The following is a 5,758-nucleotide window of genomic DNA, read 5'->3' as shown; positions in this document are numbered from 1 at the left end:
CAAACCATTTTGTAGAGCTGTGGAATTTAGTCTAATGTTGCTCTGCTCAGAGAACACAAATTCTGATATTTGACCATGGATTCTATGTATTTGGGGATATAATGTGAAATCAATTGATTCATGATCAGAAAAACACAGTGTGAAACCTAAGTGCTAAAGAATCCAGCACCCAGGAACCAATGATTCATAGTTAAAATGAAATCAAATGTCAGTGACATCTAGTAAATTTTTTATTAGCTTTCTGTTCAATAAGAAAGGTCGTGTGAAAATGACATTTGCCGTGATACTGAGTTTATCCAGATTAAAACAGCTTCTCATAGTCTTTTGCTTTCCCTTTATTTTCTTCTTCATTCTTAACGCTGCAAAATACCAAGATGGGGGGAAATTTATATTACATTCTGTAAGTTCAATTAATGTCAAAAATTTAAAATTACCACATGAAGACCAAAAAACCTGACATTTTCTAGCAATATATGGCTATTTAGTTCAAAAAATAGCCATAGCAGGGAAAAAAAAAATAGTAATGCCCTACCCCGAATTCCTATTGTAGATAAGAAATTTGGGCCAAAAAAAATGGTTTTTCATTGCCCAGGATCAAGACAGAACATAGTGTGATGGTTAATTTTAAGGGCCACCTTGACTGGGCTGAGGGGTGCCCAGAGAGCTGGTGAAACCTTGTTCCTGGGTGTGGCTATGAGGGAGTTTCCAGACAAGATTAGCGTTTCAAAAGTAGACTAAGGAGATGGCTGCTATCCTTGCATGCAGGCACTATCCAATACACTGAGGGCTTAAATAGAGGGAAGATGTGGGGGAAGGACAGATTCTCTCTCTGCTTGAGCTCAGACATCCACATTTTCCTGCCCTTGGATATGGATTCCCTGTTTTCATGCCTTTGCACTTGGACTGAACAGCTTTCCTGCTTCTTCAGCTTGCAGACTGCAGATCTTGGGACTTTGTTGCCTCCATAATCACGTGAGCAAATTTCTATCTCTGTATAGCCTTTTGATTCTGCTTCTCTGGGCCTGACTAGCACACATCATAAACCCGATTTTCTATTTTTGTTGTTTGCATGTTACCTATTTATAACTACAGACAAGCAATATTTTAGCATGCTCATTTTTCATCTGTGCCATTTCAAAGCCTATAAATGAACTTCATCATATATTTAAGTTCAGAATGGTGATAAACCAAGAATTCGTGCTTTTTAAAATGCTATCAGAAGGTGTGGCATGCAGCTCTGATGATCACACGTGCTCCCAGTGGACTTACCTTATCCTGAAGGATGCCAGGAAACTTAATCCCTCCACATTCCTTCTCACATTCCATTCACAAATACCATTCCATTAATATAAATAAAAGAAAATAAATGCAATTTTTAAATGAATGTATATGCGCTTAATGGCAAGCAGAAATGTGTGTACATGTGTGTACATGTGTGTGCGCATGTGTGCACGCGCATGTGTGTACATGTGTGTGCGTGTGTGTACATGTGTGTGCATGTGTGTGTGTGTGTGGTGTGTGTTGTGTGTTTGCCATTCCTACCTAATGAGAGCTGGATGGTCAAACCAGCTATCTGTGCCATTAATTTCTATTTTTTCTGAATTAATTTTACAAGATTTTTAATATGGACCACTTTTAAAGTCTTTTTTGTTTGTTTGTTTTGGCTGTGATGTGTCTTCATCACAACACTCAAACTTTCTCTAGTTGCCAAGAGTAGGGGCTACTCTTCATTGTCGTGTGCAGGCTTCTCATTGCGGTGCCTTCTCTTGACTCAGAGCCCAGGCTTTAGGGCACAGGGGCTTCAGTAGTTGCAGGACATGGGCTCAGTAGTGGCTCTGAGGCATGTGGGATCTTCCTGGACCGGGATAAAACAGGTGTCCCTTGCATTGTAAGGCGGATTCTTAACCACTGCACCACCAGGCAAGTTCCACTTTTAAAGTCTTTTTTGAATTTATTACAATATTTCTCCTGTTTTATGTTTGGACTTTTGGCCCTGAGTCATGTAGGATCTTAGCTCCCTGACCCAAGATCTAACCCGAGGTCCCCGCATTGGAAGGGGAAGTCTGAACCACTGGACCACCAGGGAAGTCTCTATGCCATTTATTTCTGCAGATTGAAAGAAAAAAAAAACCCTCAATTTAATATTAAAGAAAGTAGCATTATTTTTCAGAGTGAAACAGAACTCTCAAAATTCTCAGCAGCATTGTTTTCTCCATGACTCCGTGTATGAGGCAATCAAATCATCATTAAAGAAATGTCTCAGAAGAGGAAACCAGATCAAAGAGGTCAAATAATTCCCCTTGAATGACACAACTCAGAGGCAGAGCACTGGACCAAAGATCAGAAAAGCCGGCATTCAGTCTTCCCACATCTCCCACCCCAGAGTTTTGTGTTTTGGAAGAAACAGTGTTTGACCTTGTGTGAATCATCATCCAAGTGCTTAAAACCTAAAAGAAGATAAGGGCTAACAAAATGTAAATAAATCATAGCACAGAAATATAGCCACAAGTTTGTCAAACCATCAAATAGTTGGCAGCTCTTTCTTTCCTTTTAGGGATTTTCTTGCTGGAGTTCACTTTCAGGTTAAGAGTAAAGCTTCCGAAGAGGTTACACTCATACAGCTTTGTTCCCACCCAGAACTACTGCCGGTGGAATCTTCCAGAAATGCCTGTGAAGTACAATTCTGGTTGGGAATAGAATAGGCACAATGTTTAAGGAATGACAACTGGCTTCCCTAAAGCAGGACTAAAGGCCTGAAGTAAACCTGAGCCCAGCCCCACCAAAAGATAACCCAGAACTAGTCATGCCCCCCACTGCCATCTTGTCCTCAAAGCCAAATGCAGTTCCTGGCATGATCATGTTAAGTGGATACTCTACTTGACTGTGCCAAGCCTGGACTGCTCTTCTCAGAAAAATTGTCCCAATTTTCCATATGACATGATCACATCAAGCCTTATGAGGAAGATGAGTCCATTTGAAGATCCTATTGCGTGTTTAGATCTAAATCCAACGAGCCTTGATGCATGTGTTATTTAATTCTGTAGTATGCTGTGTGACATGGGACCAGAAAGCCTCAGCAGCATGAGTTGCAACAAATATTTATTTCAGGTCATATATATATAAGTTGCCTGGGTGCTGCTAGAGATCCCAACTCGATTCAACAAATCTTATTCAGGTGTCCATGGTCAGCAGCAGGTTTTCACATCTCAGATGGACATTCTTTCACATACAGGCTCTGGGATCTCTGACCAGTGTGCCTCCTCCAGCAGGCTCGTCTGAGGATATTTTCTTGGCAGGGATAGAGAAAAGAGAACAAGAGTGAATGAGAGAGGGGGAGACGGAGACAGAGCTTGAGGTTTAGCCTCAAAACTGGCACATGAGCATTTCTACCACATGCCCTTGGACAAAGCAAGTCATAAACTCAGGCCAGATTCAAAGAGTATAAAAATAGATCCTACTTCATGATTGAAAAAGCAGAAGAGTATAGATGTGGCAGAGAGTGGAGGTGGAGCGGGAGGAAGGATATTTTCACAATCAGTATAGCCCACCTGGGACCTGCAGTCCAGCATGTGATGCTCGCTCCTCCTGAACGGTGAGTCACTGTGCCCAAGCTGGGTCTTGGGGCAATTCCCAGTGGACTGAGAGCTGTGATACCCTCTCTAATTCCTCTCCATCCTCCATAGGATCCACCACACTCTCTCATCTTTGGCCTTTCCCCTGACCTCCTTCATCCAACGATGTTTCTCACATCATGAGAATCAGGTTCTATCAGAACAGATGCCCAGAAGTCAAAACACACTGATGATGAACAGCCGCCCCTGCCCCACATCTGCTCATCAGCTGTCCATCTTCCCTGAGGGAAGCTGGTTAAACCTCTTGACATAGACCCAGGCTCTCCAGGACTCTGAAATATTTGAGGCATCATTTCTTTCAAGTCCCTTGGCCATACTCTAAATAGTCCATTGATAATGTGAAATTCAGTACAATATCATGTATGAGCATGTGTGTATTTTTCTGAAGAAAAGGTCTATAATTTCCACTGTATCCTTTAAAAAGGAGTCCATGGCTCAGAAAAGTTAAGAATGACTGCTTATTTGAGTTAAGCTGATTAAAAAAAATCATCCTACTAAATACTAGTGAGCAGAGTAAATTTACTGAGAGTAAAGAGAGCCCTTGCAAGTTCTAAAGAACAGTTTACAGAACTGATATAGCTGAGGGGCATTTCAGGACCAAGGGGAGCAGGTGAATTTGTGGGACTGACCCTGACATTCCTGAAGCACTGCTTTTCCACTACTTTCCCTAGTGAGAGGCAGAGCCATTGTTAACCTAAAAAGTATGCCCTCCTGATAATGCTTCACAATGAGTTAAATATAATAGACATTTGGTGACATATAAATGCAAATCTCTTCCCCACACCAGTGCTTTATTATCCATTGAAAATGAATTTTCAAGTTGGTCCTGAGAGATTTGTACTGGAGCAGAGTGACCAGAGCAGTGGGCACTGAAGACCATCACAGAGAAGTAAAAGGACACAACAGGGTCGGAATCCTCTAATTGTATAACTATTGTCATTCCTGTTCCATAAAGAATCTGAACAGTAATTAAGATCATACTGATTTCAATCATGTGCAACCATCAGTCCTTCTGTGTCTTTTATTAATCATATCTTGGCAAAGAAAAACCTTGAAATTCTTTAAAGAATTTCATTTACTTCTTTTTAAAATAGTTTTATTTCTACTTTTTGTTGAATTATAGTTGATTTACAGTATTATGCCAATCACTGCTGTAGAGCAGAATGACTCAATTATATATGTGTGGTGGTTTAGTCACTAACTTACATCCAACTCTTGCAACTCCATGGACTGTAACTTACCAGGCTCCTCGCTCCATGGGATTTTCCATGCAAGAATACTGGAATGGGTTGCCATTTCCTTCTCCAGGGGATCTTCTCAATGCAGGAATTTTACCCGGGTCTCCTGCATTGCAGGCAGATTCTTTACCTACTGAGCCCCAGGAAAACCCCAGTTATATACATACATACATACATACATACATACCTACATACTTTGTTAAATATTCTTTTCCACTGTGGTTTATCTCAGGAAATTGGATGTAGTTTCTTGTGCCAAACAGTAGGATTTGCTGTTTATCCATTCTCTGTACAATAGTTTATAACTGCCAATCCCAGTCTCCTAAAACAGCCCTCTCCCTCCCTCCCCTCCCCCATTTAGGTTGCTTCCATGTCCTGGAAGCAACCTGGAAGCATTCCTGTTTCAATGAACATGGGGGTGTATGTATCTTTTCAAATTATGCTTTTCTTGGGATTATATACCCAAGAGTGGGATAGAAGGATCAGATGGTAGCTCTATTTTTAGTTTCTTAAGGAACCTCCATACTGTTCTCCATAGTGGCTGCTCCAACTTATATTCCTGCCAACAGCATAGGAGGCTTCCCTTTTTTCCACAACCTCTCCAGCAATTGTTATTTATAGACTTTTTATGTTAGTCAGTCTGACCAGTGTGAGGTGGTACCTCATTGTAGTTTTGATTTGCATTTCTCTAGTAATTAGTGATGCTGAGCATCTTTTCATGTGTTTGTTGGCTATCTGTAGGTCTTCTTTGGAGAAATGTTTATTAAGGTCTTTTGTACATTTTTCTATGAGGTTGGTTTTTTGGTTGTTGAGTTGTATGAGCTGTTTGTACATTTTGGAGATTAATCCTTTGTTATTTGCATCATTTGCAAATATTTTCTCCCATTC

The 5,758-nt window shown here is 40.7% G+C and overlaps 1 long non-coding RNA gene across 1 annotated transcript; it reads right to left on the bottom strand.

The window, feature by feature from the left end:
* Positions 1-3,223: 3,223 nt before the first annotated feature.
* On the bottom strand, positions 3,224-4,947 carry LOC136145597 (uncharacterized). Its single transcript, XR_010658813.1, has 3 exons — positions 4,874-4,947; positions 3,549-3,765; positions 3,224-3,288 (listed from the first exon to the last, which is right to left on the bottom strand). It is a non-coding gene; the product is annotated as an uncharacterized lncRNA (long non-coding RNA).
* Positions 4,948-5,758: the final 811 nt, after the last annotated feature.

The sequence above is a fragment of the Muntiacus reevesi genome, chromosome 13 (genome assembly GCF_963930625.1).
Source record: "Muntiacus reevesi chromosome 13, mMunRee1.1, whole genome shotgun sequence".
NCBI classification, from domain to species: domain Eukaryota; kingdom Metazoa; phylum Chordata; class Mammalia; order Artiodactyla; family Cervidae; genus Muntiacus; species Muntiacus reevesi.
The sequence above is the reverse complement of the archived record's forward strand: the minus strand, read 5'-3'. Positions and strand labels throughout refer to the sequence as shown.